Here is a 19,657-nt window from a genome sequence, read left to right on the forward strand (position 1 = left end):
GGAGAAGGCAGGCTCGGGCTCGGGGTGCCGTGGAAGCCCCCCGCTTCCTGTCAGACTTGAAACTCTTGACTCAGGAGGCTGCTGTGTGTGGGGTGGGGGGCGGGGGTTGTGTGGTAAAAGCCCAAGGCCCAGTCCCAGACCGGAGGAAAGGATTCGAGAGGCAGAAAGAGAGAAATCCGGATGAGGGAGTTCTGGAAAGCCAACCCAAGACAGGACCTCCAGTCCGTGTGGCCCAACTCCACCCACGGTCCCTCCTTCTGCTGCTTATGTCTGGATCTCCATCTTGGCATGAGGCGAGGCCAAGACCGGGGTGGGAGGGAGGAGGAGGCGCAGGGCCGGGGTCAGGGCAGCCAGCTCCCCTGGCAGGCCAGATTTATGATTTGGCTGAGTTGGGGAGAGCGGGAGCCTGCAGCAATTTCAGAGTATGAAAAGCGGCCCAGTGTTTCCTGGAGGAGCCACGGTGCCAAAGGCAGGGGCATCCATCTGGCCTCTCTGTGTAGTACATTTGTCACCCTGGAGCCTGGAACCAGGCTGGCCTCCCTTCTGCCATCTGTAGCCGCAGCTCCCACCTTCCATAGCCTCTCCCGCAGGGCCCGCGGCCCCAGCAGGTGTCCCTACGGGGGCAGCTGCTCCCTTGGAACTCGCTCGCTGACCTGGACCCTCTAGCTGGTGCCCGTCCTAGCTGGTATCTAGGAATAAAAGGCCGCGGTGCCAGGGAAGTGAAAGGACTCCAGGGACAGCTGGTACTGTCGTTTCATGCTGTGTTCTGGGAGCTCTGGGGGTCCTCCAAGCTACCCTGAGAGCCGCTGCGAGAGGCTGAGCATCCAGGGCCCGGCCCCTCCTGCCTGCCCCATAACCCTGCTTCTATCGGATTCGGATATAGATGTTCTTGTTAAGTTTTCATTTGAAGAATGGGTTCTGCTGCGGAAAACAGAGTTTGAGGGCCACAAATCTGCTCTCCTTTCCAAGAGGAAGATACAGAGGGTCAGAGAAGGCCAGTAGCCTGGCTGGTTGCTGGCAGAATGGGGACTGGAGCCCAAACACCTTGGCTCCCCCGTTGCTCCATGACCCTGAGCCACCTCTTTCGGAGTGCGAGGCTGGGCGTTCCTGGCCTAGCGGTGCTCCCCTTTCCCCTGCCCCGTCCGACAGGGTCAGGCCCACCTCTTGAGCTTGGGCACCACGCTGCCTTGGCTTTTCCTCTGCCAGAAGGGGCTCTAGGATGTCAGCCATGTGTAGCCTAGGCAAGCCCACTTCAGGCCCGTGAAGCAAGACTTCCGTGGTCGCCCCCAGGCCTCTTCAGCCCTGGAGCTGCCCAGATCCTTGGGTTGTGGCCCCGTATCATCCCGGTGGGCCTTGGTGATTATCGAGGGTTTCGTGGGAGAATCTGTTAGAGTTGGCTCTCTTCTATTTAGGCGTCAGTTTGTCCATTTGGGTTGCTTTGCTGTCATCGTCGTCATCGTCGTCTTCTCCTTCTTCTTTTTAAGATTGATTGATTGATTGAAGCCATCTCTATACCCAACGTGGGGCTTGAACTCACAGCCTTAAGATCCAAAGCCTCACGCTGCACCGACTGAACCAGCCGGGTGCCCCTGTCCACTTTGGCTTCTCACTCTGGGTGCTGATCCAGCCACTCCCGCCTCCGTTTCTGTATTCTTTTCCAGAAAACCCCGGACTAACATTCGCTCTGGGCGGGTGGCGCTCTCCTCCTCCACCACCACCACCACCTCCACCACCACCACCACCACCACCACCACCACCACCACCTCCACCACCACCACCACCACCTCCACCACCACCACCACCCGTGCCCTGTTGTCTCCTATGGTTCCTATGGGCCCCGTTCTCCAGCCCGGTTGCTCTGTTGAACATTCTCTCCTCGGCGGGGCTCACTTTGCCAACACAGCGCCCTGCGGCCTCTCCTCTCCAATCTCCACGCTGGCTCTGCTCCCTCTACACACCTCTCTTCTCTTCGTGTCTTAGAGCCGAGCCCTTTCTGTAACCAGCCCCCCTGGAGACCTTCCCCCGTAGGAGCCCCCGTAACCATCCTGGGGTTCCACAGATGAGGAAAACGAGGTCCAGGCTTTCCCGAGGGCCTGGCATGGGCCAGGCATGTGGGAGGCACCTTATATCTTTTATTTCGTTGGCTCCTCGCAACAGCCCCACAAAGTAGATTTTAACATTCCCAATTTTCCTGCAGGGACACTGAAGGTCAGAGACTTGGTAGGTTGCTCAAGATCACATAGCTAATAAGTCTTAAAGCCCTGGTTGTGCCTAACTCCTGAGCCCGGGCAGGTCCCCACGATGCCAAGCTGCCGAGGTGGTCAGCTCGCATGGCCAAGCTCATGACCTTTAGGTGTGACCACCTGGTGGTCTTTCCCCAAAGCACTCATCTTATTCTAGATCCTTCTCCCTGGTTACTGGCTTCCCCATTTTCCGATGGCTGGCTCCTCCTCCTTCCCTAGCCCGGGACCCCCCGGGAGGGTGGAGAAGAGGGATGTGATGGGAGCAGAGCACGGAGGTTTCTAGGCTCTGCGTCTTTGGGAGCTCGGGCACTGGGGAGGGAGCAGGGAGGACAGTGACCAAAATGGGGATAGAAAAGGACCTGGGCTGGAAAGAGGAGAGATTGTGCCGCTGACTCTAGTGAGACACGGCTCCCTCCGAAGTTGTTACCCGAGAGTGTGCGGCAGAGGAAGCTGACTGCTGACAGCAGCAGCTGTGGAGGCGTCGGGAGCTAGAGGGGTGGCATTAGCACCCTGCGGGGCGGGAAGGGGGATGGTGTCTCCTGCCTGTTCTGGAATCTGCGTCTCTCACCACCCATCCCCCCCCCACACACACACACCCCCTCGGGCGTTTGGGCTCCAAAGCCGGAGGAGAGAGAGGGACAGACACCCCAGGAGGATGCACACACCCTGCCTCTCACACTCCTGCTCACATGCACACCCACGCACAGACACACACGAACTCTCGCAGGTCTCTCTGTCTCCGTAAGCATCACACCACTGCTCTCTGGTCCAGCCAAAGTTGGAGTATTTCTGGGATGAGCAGTCTACTCCATGAGGATAAATCTTCCTCAAGCATCCTTGGGCGCCTTTGAAGAAACTCGGGAGACAGAGCCAGCCCTCGATGGGGTGGCCGGGAGGACAGCCTGGGAGCCCGTGATTGGTGTGTCACCGGCTGGGGCTGCAAGCTGTTTCCAGTGCTTTTGTCTGATGCTGGGAGCAAGGCTCGGCAGTGTGAGGGACAATCGGAGCCACTCAGGCGGGCTGCCGCGTCGTGTCCTGCTTTCCCTGTGGCCAGACCAGGCTGCCGGAGCCACTGGGCAGGACCAGGATGTTTTCTTGCTAACCTGAGTGCAGAAGCCCGGGGTGATTTCACCAGCAAATGTTTCTTGCGGAGAGCGGTGGCAGCAGCCTTGGTCCCCTGGACTGAGGGACACTAGCAGGGACTCAAGCCCTGGCCCTTCATCGTCCCAAGGAAGCCCCACCTCCTATCAGAGACCTGGGAGCCGGGCTGGCCTGTGTACTCTGCATCTGCTCCTGGGCCAGGGCCGGGGTCCTGAGCGCCAGCCCTGGGGGTGATGTGCAGGACTGCAGCTGCCAGCCTGGGCTCTGACGACAGCCGGGCTGATGGTGCTGGCCTCCCCACGATTGCTTCTCCTGCCTCTGCCGTGTTTTGGTCTCGGGTGTCCACGGCGAGCTGCTGGTGGTGAGTACTTGGACAGATGTCCCTTGTCGTGCTCACTGGCCGTGTCCACGTGAGTCACTGTGGCTAGCTCTGCAGCTCTATCTCCAGAGAACAGAATTTGCCTCGCCTCATGCCAGCTGGGTGGGGTGACAAATCTGGGGAGCAGGGCCAACCTGGGGTTAGGAGGTGAGGGGTCACATACCTGGGCCACAAGGATTTTTCTTAGCACGAAGGGAGCCCTGGAAGGAGAAGCTTCTCTCACTGATTCCCCCTCCTGGTTGGGTAGAGATGTGCCTGCGAGGGTGTGGAGGACTGGCCACCCCCAAATGCCCGCTCCTCACAGGTGTTTCTGGCTTTGGGGCCAACTTGCGCTCCTGTTGCCCAACCCCTGCTGGTTGAAGGGCTCAGTGGGGTTCCCCTTCGCTGCCCTGCGGCTCATTGCCTCCTCCCGCACAGACGTCACCATTCTGGGGCCATCGGAGGGGGCCCTTCAGTTCTTTTCCTTGCTCCCTTGGGCCCTGCCCACTGGGCCCCGAGGCTAGACTGCTGCCAGCAGGACCGGCCCAGGGCATCGATCGGGGACATCGGCTCGGGGGCCCAGCTCGGGGGCCCGGCTCGTGGGGCTGGGAGATGCAGCCTTGGGCCCCAGGGGCTCCCTGCGACAGCCCCGCTGCCTGCCTACCCCTCGAAGCATGCTGCTCGGTGCTTACGGTGCTTACGGGTATGTTCTCAGTGTGGGCCGCCTCTGGGAGTGGGGGGTCTGGGGGGCTGCCACGTGCTGCCTGGGGTCCTGCTTCTCATATTCCTGGATGGGCCCTCCATGGTCCCTTTAGGCTCCGCTGTCAAAGGCCCGCTCTCTAGCGTTCCCAATGTGCCTGTGGTCATGTCTTCGGACCCCCTCGTGATCGCACAGTCTCTGCTCTTATCTGCACGGGTTTCATACAGTGAATGTGTTTGGACATGATGACTTCTGAGGTCCCTTTGGGGAACATCTCCAACTTTCTGGACAATTGTGGGGGGGACAACTCCGTACCCCTGTGTTCCATTACACCCCGGTCCTTTGGGGCCTGTCTGAAATCTGAGGCACGGCTGGAAAACTGTGATTCTGACTCATTTGAGAATTCTAATCTTACGATTCCAAAATCAAGGCATGGGGCTGGGGCAGCAGTGTGTGGCTAGGGTGGGCTTTCTCGGCACCATTGACGTTTGGGGCTGGATAATTTTTGGTGGGGTAGGGGGCCTGTCCTGTCCCTTGTAAGATGTTCAGCAGCATCCTTGGGCTCCACCCACCAGTAACACCCTCATTTGTGACAACCAAAAATATCTCTAGGCATTACCAAATGTTGCCCCAGAGACAAAACTACATCAGTTGAGAATTGCTGGTTCAGGTTAATGCTCTTCCTGCTACATTTTCTGCTTTGGCCTCATGGGAGTGGGTCCAGTGTGGCCAAGGGAAGTGTAGCCATCTCCGGCCTGGGAATACAGACACCTGGGCTCTGAGCTTGAGTGATGCAGCTTACATTCCCATCCAGTCTAGGCCAAGAGTCACTTCTAGCCCTCCCTTGTCTCCATCAACTTCCAGATCTTCCTAGTGGAAACATAAGTGGTGAGGCTCAGGCGGTGCTGGGTAGAGCCTTCCCTCTGTGGGGGATGAGGTCCAGGAAAGGAAACCCCATGGCAGGCTACCACCATTTCTTCCTGACATTTGCCCAAAAGCCAAAAGTGCCATGGAAGCCAGGATGGGTTCAGTACCCAGAACAGGTGTGAATGGGCACACATACTTGCTTGCCGCTGTCGGGATCCTGTACTGAATAAATGATGCAGAGGCGAGCCCTGCCTTAGGAAACTCGCAGGGCGAGATGGACATCCTATTATGTACCAATAAAGAAAAAAATCAATCCAAAGGATGCTCTGCCATGTTTGGTTAAGTTCCACCCTTCTAGGCAAATTATTTCTGAGGAGGAACAAACAAGAGGAGAAGGTGGCTCTTGAGTTTCTTGTTTATCAGAATCTCTGTGGGGTCATGGTGGTCTTGCTCTTTATCAATCCAGGAGGACTTCATGAAGGAGGAGATATTTCGGAACCTATAATATAGGTAGGAGGCAGCATGGTGAGTGTGTGTGTGTGTGTGTGTGTGTGTGTGTGTGAAGCCCGTGGACTTCAGGCAGGTAGGTAGAGAACTTGGCTAAGGAGTGTCCTTCTTTCCTCCTTGAGCAACCGAGGTACCAGCCCTTTTTTTTTTCCATGCCTCCTATCCATTCTGCTAAAACTTGTCTCCAGAGCTGGAAGGTAGATTCCATCCCTAGCACAGAGGAGGGACTTACAGGAAGCCCCATGTTGCAGAGAAATTATGGCCAAATTCTAATTTGTGGATAGAGCAGAGAGGTGCTTCGGGTGGCACAAACCAGCAAATCATCGCCTAATCAGCCCGCTGGGCTTTGAAATGCCTCGTGTGATCCATTTGCAGCAGATTATGTCTCCTAATGATGCTTGATTGTGGTGGGTAAGTTTACAGGCTCCAAACAAACGGCATGGAAACTGCAGGGATGTGGAAGCGGTCGCACAATGCTGTCTGGCATCTCTCGTCACCCCAGATGGGCCATGGCACGTCGTCCTTAGGCCTGAGTCTCCACGGTCTCCACCGACCACATGGACTGTTTTCCCCAGTAACTATTTGGGAGCCTTTGACCTTCCCTTTTCCTGGCCCTATCTCCCTCAGCAAGCCAGTTTTCTCTGAAAAGCTTGATGGGCATTAGAGAAGGGGAGAGAAGTCTCATTATATGGGGGAGTTTGGGGGCAATCAAGAGCTCTTGATTTTGAACCTATAGTGTGGTAATGCTCTGAGGTTTGCGGTCTCGTGGTCCTAAGATGGAGCTGGGTCCTCAGCTACTATTCTGTTCTGTTCTGAGCTGGCTGGTCACATAGGAACAGGGCCCACAGGCAGGGCCAGGCCTGGGTTTATGTAACTTCCAGGACTTCAATGAAACTCATCCACTGTGGAACAGAGACAGAGAGATCACTCAGATGGACAGAGGCCCTCGTTGCTCCTACAAAGGACACAGGCATATGGATGTGAGATTAAGCACAAACCAGAAAACCCACCTAGGGTCTTGGAGGGCCATTTCAGGGTCAGTTTACAGGGGAAAGCCATGGTACGGCTCTGCACCTGGGACCCTTCTCCATACCAGTGTTTCCTGGTAACATTAGGCAGCAACCCTAAAACAACCCGAAAACCAGCTGTCTCTTTGTGGCCGCTGGGACACAGCAGGGCTCTGAGCCTGGGAACTAGATGGGCGGTCGTGGGAAGCTTCTGACAGGGTCACAGGTTCCCAGCCCCAGTCTCTTAAGTAGTGGTCAGACTCTCAGACTCTACATGTGCAATGTGCTGCTCAGATGCAAAAATATTTTTTCCCATAGTGAGCAAGGAGAGGTGTGGAGAGGGCATTTGGAAAGGGACTTCTGCACATGCCATGCCAGCGGGCAACAGGAACCCTGCTGGCCGCCCCAACCTGGGAGTTGCCCCGAAAGCTTAAGCAGATGTGGCTCCTCTTGAGGCAGTATACTGAGGGCCTAGCCCACTTCTTGGGGAGCAGGAGGCTACATTCATCACAGCGTCCCTACCTTTATCCAACTTTTTAACGGAGGGCTTGCCGGCCTTGCGCCAGGTGACACCATCTCCGGCTTCACGGAGCTCACAGCCCGGGGGAGGATGGAGGCCGAGACATGGTGACCCTCACACAGCTGTGGGAGCCCATTTGAAGTCCAGATTAATTGGGTTTTTGGCTCTTCTCCCAGCAGAGCTTTCCAGGACCCACCTCAAGGCTTTGGGGAGATAACTGAGATGTGGGGTCAAGTCACAGCTGGAAGGAGTGGAGCCGATCCCAAACTGTCAAGTCCTAACGGGGCTTGTTAATCTCTGCCCCCCAGGGCTGGCAGGAGGCTCCTCTGTGCCCCTCGATTCTCTGCTCTCGGTTAATTGCTTTCCACAATCTGTTTGCTCCCTCCCTGCCCTTCCTCCTCCTGCGGCTGTCTGCATGCTCAGCTTTGGGACTGTCCCTTCCTCCCCAGTTGTCCATCCAGACCCTCCAGTGGGACCCATGTGGCTGGTGTCCCTGTAGACCCCACCTGAATACGTGGCGGACAGAGAGGGGGTGTGTTGGATTTTAACCGTGCTGGTGCCTTTGCTCTCCTTAGCTCCCCTCCACATTCTCCTGTTCCACTGGGGGCAGGGCTTAGGGAAGGGGGCTGTTAGCACCTGGTTCTACTGGTGAACCCCAGTGCTTCTTCCTCATATGGAAAATGAAGAGGTGTTCTAGATAGAACAGGGGTCTTCGTTGTGTGGTCCTCAGACCAGCAGCAGCAGCACTGGAGTGCTTGTTAGGAATGCAGATTCTCAGGCAATCCCCGCCCCCCCCCGACCACCGAATCGGAACGCCAGGGTTGGGGTCCAGCACCCTGTGTTTGACGAGCCCTCCGGGTGACGCTGATGCAGCTCACGTCGGAGGACCACAGCCCTGGAACGCTTTGGGCCTCTTTCCAACTGCGGTTCTATGGCTGAGCCCGTCATTTCCCACCCTGCAGTAACTGGTGACTTGCAAAAACCCAGTGGCCACATTATTATCGTGAGGGCGGCATGGAATTCTCAAAATTCAACGCACCAGATCGAGGGAAATAAAGCCCACTGTTTATGCCCTACGTCTCTCCAGAGAGGACTTAAGGTGGTTTCCTTTCCCAGTGTCTTTTATTGTTTTTTAAAGGTTTTATTTATTTATTCATAAGAGACACAGGCAGAGGGAGAAGCAGGCTCCATGCAGGGAGCCCGATGTGGGACTCGATCCCGGGACCCCGGGACCCCGGGGACACGCCCTGAGCTGAAGGCAGATGCTCAACCACAGCCCCACGCGGGTATCCCCATCCCTAGTGTCTTTAGGGAGGAGCCCTTCCAGGGGAACCACAGTCCCTTGACCCTCTCCCCCAGCCCCCCACAGCTCTGACCTTCTCTCTGCTACAGGCCCCCTCCCCCTCCAGCCCCATCCTCTCCTCCCCACAGCCCAGACCCTCTCCCCAAGCCCCCCCAGCCCCAACCCTTTCCCCTACTCCCCTCAGCCTTACCCTCTCCCTCTGACAGCCCGGACCCTCTCCCCCAGCCCCCTCCTTCCCCCCACAGCCCCAACTCTCTCCCCTACTCCCCCCCAGCCTTCCCCTCTCCCCCCCCACAGCCCGGACCCTCTCCCCCAGGCCCCCTCTCCCCCAGCCCCCCTCCCCATAGCCCCAACCCTCTCCCCTACTCCCCCCCAGCCCCACCCTCTCCCCCCACAGCCCAGACCCTCTCCCCCGGCCCCCCCAGCCCCCCAGGACCCCCCAGCCCCCCAGCGGGGCGCAGCCCTGCCCGGTGACTCCTCCGAGGAGCAGAGTGCCCTAACATCTCTCTCAGCTGCTGGCATCTGGCCCGTTGCTGAGTTGATCCAAGCAATACTAATAACCGGTTGGCTGGTGCGAAGACCTCGCAGCCCCCCAAGTCCTACGGGCTGGGGGCTGATGACAGGCTAGGAGTCCTGCCGGCCACCTGGGGGCCTGCACAGCCCCGCGTGGAAGCGCCCCGCGTGGAAGTGCCGCGGCCTGGGCCTGGGATGATACCACAAGAAATAGAAGCTGTGTCCCTGCCCCCCCCCCAGCAGCCCAGGGGGCCCAGGGTCGCCTGCAGCCTCTGATAAGGGCCCTCGCCCTCCCCTTGCGAAGCCTCTCTCCCTCCTCGGTGCCGGCAGCTGGCTTCGGGCTCCCGGAGGTCCCCAGCCCCGCCGCTCGGGCTCCGCCGGGTCACGCTCAGCATCCCACTTTGCACGGGTTCTGTGCCGGCCGGCCCCAGCTGAGACCTTTCCCGGCCTTTCTCCGGTCTCCAAGGAGCCTGCAAGAAATGCAGCCTGAGAAAACAGCCTCCCTTCCCTTCCCCCACTGCTCTGTTCTCCCAGCCCGCTCCCCCGACTCCCCAGGGCTCCCCAAGCCTGCAGCTCCAGCCCTCCCAGACTCATGTTTTATGCAGGAACATCCCCATTCTCATGGAAAGTGCAGCAAAGTTGGGGGAGGAATTCCAAAGCTCCTTTGAAGAGGGCCGAGCGAATGCAGGGTTATGGGGCTTAACCTCAGCTGAGAGGGTTTTCCTGGCTGAGTGGATGCCCCGTGTGTGTGTGTGTGTGTGTGTGTGTGTGTGTGTGTGTCCGTGTCCCTTGTCTCCCTCTGTCCACCTTTCGCACCCGGAGGGCCAAGGACCGACACACACAGACACTCACACATGCACACTTGGGTCTGGAGCCGGCCTCACCTCCCAGGCCTCACCTCCCAGTGCCTCCTCTGAGCCTCCTGCCTCTCCTTCTGCTTTGGGGGGGGGGGGGGGGGGGCGGAAGCACCAGGAGTGTCTTATTTTGGATGGATGTAAACATTCTCAGAAATTTGGGAAGCATGGGTGGGGGAAGAGATTGTATGTTTTTTTCAAATATTCAGAAAAAAATGCACATGCCTACAAAACTTTCTTTCGGTGATTTCCACAAATTCTAATTGCCTTTGTTTTGAAACATCAAAAATGGTTGTATATAATTGATTTAAAAAAAATAAAATCAGCTTGTTGGGTGTGTCAAATTGCTACACTTTATTCTGCTGGTAATTCCAAATTTCCCATGGTAAAGGCACCGGCCCTTTCAGAAGCCTGGCATCTCTCTCCTCTTCTGATCATTTTTTTTTTCCTAAGAAATAGTAAAACCTTGAACAGAAGACTCCATCTAAAATACACTTAGAAGAAGACAAAGGACAGTATTATGTTTTCTGGACTTGCTGCTGGGAGAAACAGAAAAGCACTTATTTTCAGGAAGGGAATTGTGGAAAGAAAGAAGAGGGAGACCTTCCAATCTCACTGGACACAATTTGCCCCACGGAGCGCTCTCCAAGCAGCCCAATCCTCTGAGCCCTCACCTTGAGTCATTCTTGATTCTTCCAGCATTGCATTTTATGGTCTCCCCCGGTCTTGAAAACTGAAGATTTGCCTTGATTGAAATAAGTGGCTCTCCTTTTTCACATGTTAATTCATCTCTTGATTTGCACCCTGTTTTTCCAAGTATGGCTGCATGTCCATCCGTCATGTGCAGTAAGAGACTTGGGGGCAGATTGGAGCCATAGGGTGGCATGGCCAGCCTGTTGGGGGGATTTGCTTGGGGCCCTCCTCCCCCAGCTTTCCCTGAACCCAAGCCCCCCATGTCACCTACGGTCTGCAGCCCTGAGCCTCTGCACCGCCCCCCCTGTGTTTTCCTGTCCCCCCCCCACCCAGGCCCTTATCACCGTGGCTGTTCCCTTCCCCACGGATCTGCCTCTGAATCCTGGACCCGGGGCTTTCACAACAATTTGAGTTGCTGAGGACTAAATTTTTACCATACTTGATTAGAGTAATTTATTTTACTTTCCCCTGTACTTAGAGGTGGAAATGTACTTGGATTCCCAGGAACAATTGATTTTTCTGGAGGTCATTTAAAAAGGAATGTCAAACAAGGTGCATCATTATATACGGACAAAAAGATTGATGCAGTTCGTTTAAAGTAAAATCTTACTGCACGATTTTTAGAGACAGTTTGGAGATGTAAAAACACTCCACCCTCCACGCTTTATTCATTCTGAAAAAGTTTTAGAATACAGAAATATATTTGAAATCATCTGTTTCAAAGAAGTCCTTGGGACTAAACAGAAGGGGCGATTATTTTTTTCCCCTTATGTGTTTCTTCTAGGCCTTCGCATTTTCAGTCTTGTCCCTGGGGAATCTCCCGTGCTGCGCAAATTTAGAATGATATCTGCCTTCCTCTTTCCTCCTCTGCTGCTACCTTTGTCATTTATTCTTAAAGAAAAACATTTAGGATGCGTTCAGGATTCTATCGTGGCTTTTGGTTCAAGGAGGTGAGCCCAAGAGAGTCAGAGAGGGAGAGAGCAAAGGGATGAAGACACGGGCCCAAACTGAAGACGACAAATGGACATAAAGAGATATGGACGGGGGGCACCTTGGTGGCTCAGTCGGTTAAGCATCTGCCCTCAGCTCAGGTCATGATCCCAGGGTCCCCGGGGGTTCCAGCCCCCACATCGGGTTCCCTGCTCAGTGGGGAGCCTACTTCTCCCTCTCCCTCTGCCCCTCCCCCTACTCATGCTCTCTCTTTCTCTCTCTCTCAAATAAATAGATAAAAACCTTAAAAAAAAAAAAAAAAGAGAGAGAGAGACAGAGAGAAAAGAAAAAGACATGGACAGATTGGCAGCCCCAATAGACAAGTGACAAAGAGAGAGGACTTTCGTGGCAGACACAGACACCCTCCTGACAATGAGCCTGTCCCCGGCCAGGTTGGGAGTGAGGATGTCCGAGCACTTTGCCAGGCACCTTTGTTAGCTGTGGGTGTGGGGAGGTTGGACGGGCCGACCCGACCCGACCGGAGACGAGAGCCCACATTGAGCATCTGCTGCTTCCAGTATCTGGAGGATGAGCCTATGGGGTCTCTTGGGGGAAGCAGCCAATGAGAAGGGAGGGGGGAAGGGTAGTTGGAGAATCATGGGCCGGGCCAACCATCTGAAGCAGAACACTGTAGGATGGTAAAGGGGGCTTCTGTTAGCCTTGCCAGCTGTTTATTTATTTATCCCTCTTCATAGCAGGACCACTTACGAGGCTGATGAATTAATGTCTTTCTAGGGCCAAACCCTGAGGGTGACGTGCCCTTGCTTCTCTGTTCTCCTTTCCCTTTTCCCTTCATATCCCATGTTCATGGCCACCCCCTCCCTCTTCTTCACAGCCGTGGTAATGGGGGGAATCACAATAGTTACTGTTTATTGAGCAGTTACTAGATGCTGGGCTGAGATGAACTGAGTCTTTCTTGGGTTCTTTTTGGTAAACTTGAGTCCTCCCAACTTGGAAGGGGAAGTGAGGGCTATGGGCTCCCATCACACCTCACTACCAGGGTGCCATGAAAGGCGGTGTCGGGCCACATTCTCTCTCTCCGTAGATATTTATTAGTGAGCCAGCACACAACAGTCCGACAACCTGTTTTGGACATTCAGGGAAATGTCTGCTCTCTGTCCTTTTAAATAGGCCAGCAACACCTCGCCCGAAGGGTTCCCTTGAGACAAATGTCACAGGATTTGGCTAATCCTCTGGTTCAAGGGTTCTGAACCTTGGAGGAGATGCTAAAGAAGTTGGGGTTTTTTTGCCCCAAAGAAGAGCTCATAGGGAGGGGGCCTGCATCATGACTCAAATGACTGATTATTTTTAACACTATGAAGATTTATTTTTTCCTTTTAACTTTGTTTTTTAAAAGATTTTATTTATTTGCTCATGAAAGACACAGAGAGAGGCGGAGACACAGGCAGAGGGAGAAGCAGGCTCCCTGCGGGGAGCCCGATGCAAGACTCGATCCCAGGACCTTGGGATCATGACCTGAGCCAAAGGCAGACTTTGAACCACCAAGCCACCCAGATGCCCCTTCCTTTTAACTTCTTTAATTGAGATATTATAAAACAAATATAGAAAACCACAACATAGATGTTTTAGTAATGGGTTATATTCAAGTTAGTGCCTTACACCACCACCCGGGTGGAGAAAGAGAACACTGGCAACCACTCCAGAAGCTTCTCTGCATTCCAATCTCAATCTCCCCGAAAAGGTAGCTTGGCTACCTGTGTGTCTTTATGGTTTGCTTTTGTTTCCGTGATGATTTATTATACGAAAGAGGTGAGGCCTCAGCTTCCTAAACCCAGAACAACCCATAATTCATTGAACCCACAGCAGAAAAGATTAAAGTCAAACTGGGTAAAGAATTTAGAATACTGGAAATCAGTGACACAGAGCTAGAAAGAATAAGAAAATTCCATGCAGATGTGGTTCTGGTCTGGGACAGGGAAATAGAGATCACCCCAGTCCTGGGGCTGCCCTCGAAGGCTGAGGCTGGCTGGGTATCCCTTGCCTTTTCTGACCAACAGGCTGTTGAGGTTTGGTGGGGGGTGGGGGGGTGGAGACAGGTGGCACTTCATCCCACGGCGCCCTGACTGGCTGGTCTTGGAGGTCGCCTGATGTCGTGACCCCTTCTTCTGTGATCAGAGGTATGCTCTTCCTCCTGAAGCCTCTAATCCTGCCTTAGCCATCAGAGAGAGAGTGACTCTTGAAAGAAAGAATGACCAGCTGGGGGACAGGCCTGGGATCTGAGCCCACCCCATTCCCGGGTGACCAGGGCAGCCTAACAAACACACTCTGGCCCCAGGCCCAAGGGACACCAGGCAAGGTGCCGGAGGAAATAGGGCAGTGGAATAAGAGGAAAGTGAATGGCCTCTCTGCTTTCCCTCCATTCAGTGTGTGGTTTCCATGGGGCCCCAAGTGTGTTTACAGGCAGCAGACCTGAGTGGGGGGAGCACCGGGGACTGGGGGACCGGGGCGGCAGGGATAAGAAAAGGAGGACTGGCGGGGGGAGGGGGCGGGCGGGGATGGTGGGGGCACTTGAAAAACCAAATGAAAAGTTGGCTGTCGAATGCTTTTTGCCAACCATAGTCAATTCTTAATTATCCCCGTAATGGGAGGGAGCAGTGGCAAGAATGATTCAAAGCAGCAAATAATCCCAAACCATTTAAGCTACATGATTTTTAAAAGAGAGAGAGGAGATTTCCCTTCCTAATGATGTCTGGCTCCGGCTGATGTTAAATGAGGGAAGTACTAACAGCGAGCTCCCCAGGGATCAAGGCTAGAACCAGTCTTATTTAACATGTTTATAAATTATTTAGAGTTCACATTTCATGATTTTGTGAACGGGTGCTGGGAGGGGGCTGTAAATCCTCCCAGAAGCCAGAGGAAACCGTCTTCCAGGGATTATGCGCTCATTGGAGGGAATTCCCGAGGTGGGAAATGGAGAAAAGAATGGAAGTGTTAGGCTAACCAGGGAGGGCACTGGCCAAGAGGGACACCCCCACCCCCCACCCCCACACCAAGCCCATTGTAAAATAAAAGGAGTCTGAGTCTCCGCTCCAGAGCATTGAATGGCTCCCAGCTTCTCCCTGAATTAAGTGCACTCAAGGGCCTCTGTAGCCTGGTCCCAGCCTCCTCTCCCATCCTCCCAGCCGCGCTCCTGACATTGGGAACAACGGCTACGGGGCCTGGTGACTTGCCACAGTCATGTGGCTAAATGCAAAGCACTTGGAATTGTACCCAGAATCCTGACTCCGAGTCTTTCCCTTCATCCATATCACACTGGATCCTGGCTGACTCCCAAAGCCACACCTCAGCTCCTGCCTCTTCTCCTGTGTCTGCTAGCACGGTTCTGTTGACCCCAAGTGCCACCTCTTCTGAGGAACTGTCCCTACTCCAAGAATGCTCTTTCTCTCGCTCTCTCTCTCTCTCTGCTCAGAAAACCAGGAGCTGATGTGCCTCTCTTAGGGCTCACGTCAAGCTTTACCTGTGTGACAGCCTCGGTTTTCGTGTCTCATTCCACCCAGACACCCCGGAGCTTCTTGATTAGTCTGTCCTCCCCGCGGAAGCCCCGGAGCACTGCCTTGCCATTGGCAGGTGCTGTCCAGGGGTTACTCGAGTAGAGAGGATGGGAACCTCCCCTGGAATGGGTGTGGCGAGTTAGAGCTGACTGGCCTGCTCTCCTAAACAGGATGATGTTTCGCCTGTCGGTTTTCACAAGAAGCCACCCACTGCCAACTGTCTACACAGGAGCTCAGGCTGGGGCGAAGTCCTTTCATTGCACATGGAGCAGTTTCCATGACCGTAGGTCTCCCAAAGTGCGGTGCCTGGTCCCCTGCCTCAGCATCACCTGCTGTACCCCGTCTCGTAGGAACCCCTGCAGGGCGTGGGACCAGCACCGTGACCAGCTCTTCACACATCTCTAATGCACAAGGAGGTCTGAGAACAGTTCCCAAAGGGCAGGGGGGCAGCCCTCTGGGATTTGTGGAAGTCACATGGAAGAGAGTGTGCAAGCACGTGTGTATTGGTCCTGCAGGACCCCAGTATGTGTTCATGCCCATATTTATGGGCGCCACTCTGCTAATTGGGCCCATCCCTACTTCCCCATGCCCCCAAAGGGCCACCTGCTGACATGCTTTAAAAATATTTTGGTGAGGAGGCACCTGGCTAGCTCAGTCAGTAGAGCACGTGACTCTTGATCTTGGGTCAGGAGTTTCAGCCTCATGTCGGGCATAGAGCTTCCTTTAAAACAAATTGTTTTTGGTTTTGTTTTTTGGTGAGACCTGCTACAGCATGGATAAATCTTGAGGATGTTATGCTAAGTGAAATAAGCCAGTTACAAAAGGCCAAATACTCCATGATTCCACTTATGTGAGGTTCCTAGGGTAGTTAAATTCATGGAGACAGAAGGTAGAATGATGGTTACTAGGGGCTGTGAGAGAGGAGGGAATGAGGAGTCTGTGTTTCATGAGTACAGACTTTCAGTTAGAGAAGATGAAAAAAAAATAAAAAATAAAAATAAAAAATAAATTAAAAAAGAGAAGATGAAGAAAGTTCTGGAGATGGGTGGTGGTGATGGGAGCAATGTGAACGTACTTAATGCCACTATACCCTGAAAAATGGTTAAAATGGTAAATTTGTGTTATGTGTGTTTCACCATGATAAAAACAAAAACTATAATAATTTGAGCCATGGCCCTGCCCCTGGGAAGAGCCCTGCTCTCTAGAATGCTCAGCCTTGCCCTGGCCTTGAAGCTCTCCAGAGAAGGCGGGATTGCATCCTCCCCTGCCCTGCCCAGCATCCCACACCTCTGGAGACAGACCTTCGTTGAGTCCTTCGGCTCCACACCACAATAAGTCATTCTGGGACAGGAGGGATTTGTGTCACGCATGAGTCAGAGACTGGCCTAACAGAACAGAAGGAAATGATACTTTTTCTCATCGGGGAAGCCAAAGGCAGAGATTCTCATAGGAAACGTAGATGACATGAAAAGCTTCCAAGCGATGAGATCTTAGGTCAGCCGGTGTGTGCGGCCCCAAACAGGGCCAGTTTCACTTTGCCCACGTGTAAACGTGTAAGGCCATACATTTAGGGAAAATAAGTAAAGCCCTGTCCACGATTGGGAGTTGCCAGTGGTCTGACACGGCCCAGCCAATCTAAGAAGTTGTTGGAAACATTCTGCTCAAGGCTTTGGACTAATGTGCTGCTTTGGACAAAAAGACCAGCCAAACGGCCAGACGTTACAGTGAGGGTGCTGGGAACAGCCGGCGGTCGGTTCTGACCTCGGCAAAACTGGACGCGTAGCCTGTCGCTCCGTCTCGAAGGGATTGTCCTCTCGAGGTGAGACTAAGTCTACCAGGGACCCCAGGACAGGAAGGAAACCAGGAGGTGGGGGCCTCCTGCACTGTGCACGGCCTCTCCTTATTAATGCTGCGATCGAGCCCCCCAGGCACAACGAAGAGCTGGCCAAAGGCAGCTATAGCTGCAGCGTGAGTACGCGATACGTACGCGGCAGGTGGTAGGCGTAGACGGGACCCTGGCCCCCAGACCCCAGAGGTGGCACAAGCTAAGCCCAGAGTGCACCCCAGGAGAGCACGGTCATGCTCGTGGATGACAAGCCACGATGGGCGGTCAGGGCTGCGGGGGCTGTGGCCGGTGGCCAGGCAGCTCCTGCGGACGCCCCCGAGTGCTCTCTGGGAGTTGGGTCTGGTTTTTCTGACACTCTCGTCGCCTTGTTTTGTCCTCAGAACGATGGCTGTCTCTGGTCACCCCCTGCAGGTGATAGTCTTTCAGAGACTTGGAGATTGTGACCCCAACCCCACCTCCTGTCCCACTGATATTTTATTCCTGTTCCAGTCTGTAGAGCCCCAGTGCATTGTCCTTTCTTTTCGAGGCGTCCCTTGCATCCCACACCTCCCTCTGAACCGCCACTCCTAGCCACTCTGCGACCGCAGGACAAGCTGGAGACATCAAAAGCACGTGGGCAGGATGACTGGGGGTGAGGGAGCATGGGGGCTTGGAGATCACAGGAAAGGGGCAGACTCAGAGCAGCCCGGGGCTGCGGGACATGGTGACAGGTGCCCAAGGGGCCCGGCCTCCCCTCCTGCCCTCTTCCCTCCCCCACCCTTGGCCTGGTTGAGCTGATCGTGGGTGTTTGGAGTACCCTCCACACTCTGGGGAGTGCCGAGAGCGAATGAATCTTCCAGAAAGGAGCCCCTGGCCTTCCTCCGTATCCCCGCAGAGCTGCACTGTGGTCTGTAGGGCCGAGGCCACCATTCCTCTAAGTCTCTTTGCTCTGCGAAGCTGGGACACAGGCCGATCAAGCACCGAGCGTCTCTGTCTGCCTGCCCCCCTCCGCTCCCCGGCGGTTTCCTATTTAGCTGTGAGGTTTGCAGGGACATCACTGTGACCCGTGGTTTATGGGAGTCCATTACAAAACAAGCTGTGTTATAATGGGCTTCTACTGTCCTGGATCGATTTTCCTCCTTTCTGCAGGAAGGGAAACCTGCCGGCTGGCTGGCGTTGGGACGCTGCGATCCTGCAGCCCCATCCTGCAGCCCCATCCTGCAGCCCCATCCTGCAGCCCCATCCTGCGGCCCCACCTGCGGCCCCATCCTGCAGCCCCATCCTGCGGCCCCATCCTGCGGCCCCATCCTGCGGCCCTGCGCCCTGCCTCCCCCGCTGGCCTGTGCGCCTTCAGCTGCTCACTTCCCCAGCTGAGTGAGTGGTTCTTTTCAGGGGCAACCGACTGCACACAGATTCCTGAGCCATGATCTCATCGGCTCATGAGAGGCTGGGCACGTACACGGACTCACACTGGAGAGACAGGGGCATTCTGGGGTCCGAGCGGGGTGAGGGGAGCTTGTGGGGTTCACCCCTCAGGTCAGCGCGAGGGCTGCTGTAGGTGCAAGGCTTGCCCTCTGTCCCCCGTGTCTGTCCCCACACGCTGTTGTGGGTCCCCACCTGGGTCAGGACAAGCTGGCAGGCTCCCCGTCTGCCATCGCTGCCTCCACCCCAGAGCCCCCAGGACATGGTCTCACAGGGGTGACCTCGCCCTGGCTTGGACATCTTCCTGCCCACACTGTTGCCTCCAGCATTCCTTGAGTTGGCAAGTATTTATTGAGCTCAAACTGTAGTGCTTCCCAAAGTGGGCCCATGGAGCTTCTGGATTGGAACCATCTGGAATGACGGTTAAAATGCTGGCTCCTGGGCACTATGCCAGACCAAATGCATCAGAAACAGTGGGTGGAGCCTGGGGGGGGGTCTGCATTTAAATCAGTTTCCCCAAGTGATACTTTTGTGCCCTAACGTTTGAGACTTGTTGGCTGTGATGGTAAATTTTGTGCCAATGTGGCTGAGCCACAGTGCCCAGATATTTGTTCAAAAATTATTCTGGATGTTTCTGTGAGGATATTTTGGGATGAGATTAAGATTTAAATTGGTGGACCTTGAATAAAGCAGATTACCCTCTGTAATGTGGGTGGGCCTGGTCCAATCAGTTGAAGGCCTGAGGAATGCACTGGCTGGCTGTATGTAAGACCCTGGTCATCACATCACAGTCGTACCTGGGCAGATGTTGGCTTAACGCTGACCCGGCTGCCTCTGCCCACCAGTCCTGGCTTTGCAGGCACGTGCTCTAAAGCGCCAGAGAGCCTGGCCAAGCAGAGCAGGAGTTGCTGTGGCCCGGCCCTGACTCTTCTCTGGGTGGAGGGTCCTGACCCTGCTGCCACCCACAGGACAGGGCTTATATCTTTTTTTTTTTTTAATTTTTATTTATTTATGATAGTCACAGAGAGAGAGAGAGAGAGAGGCAGAGACATAGGCAGAGGGAGAAGCAGGCTCCATGCACTGGGAGCCCGACGTGGGATTCGATCCCGAGTCTCCAGGATCGCGCCCTGGGCCAAAGGCCTGCGCCAAACCGCTGCGCCACCCAGGGATCCCCCAGGGCTTATATCTTATTGCCAGATTCGGCAAATGGAAATCCAGGGTGCCAACGAACTCTGAGTTTCA

General features: G+C 54.9%; 1 protein-coding gene across 5 annotated transcripts in view; it reads left to right on the plus strand.

Annotated features, from left to right (window-relative positions):
* Window positions 1–19,657, plus strand: part of SEMA5B (semaphorin 5B) — a 118,005-nt gene that overhangs the window by 32,497 nt on the left and 65,851 nt on the right. For 2 of the 5 annotated variants that reach the window (XM_041723888.1, XM_041723906.1), the window contains exon 1: window positions 3,194–3,705. The exons of 1 other annotated variant lie outside the window; for it this stretch is intronic. The gene's annotated coding sequence lies outside the window, so the exon portion shown is untranslated. Of the gene's footprint in view, window positions 1–3,191; window positions 3,706–4,142; window positions 4,406–19,657 lie in introns of those variants that run through there. 2 more of the 5 variants (XM_041723915.1, XM_041723930.1) reach the window with 2 other exon arrangements.

This window comes from Vulpes lagopus, chromosome 1 (assembly GCF_018345385.1).
Source record: "Vulpes lagopus strain Blue_001 chromosome 1, ASM1834538v1, whole genome shotgun sequence".
Classification (NCBI taxonomy): Eukaryota; Metazoa; Chordata; class Mammalia; order Carnivora; family Canidae; genus Vulpes; species Vulpes lagopus.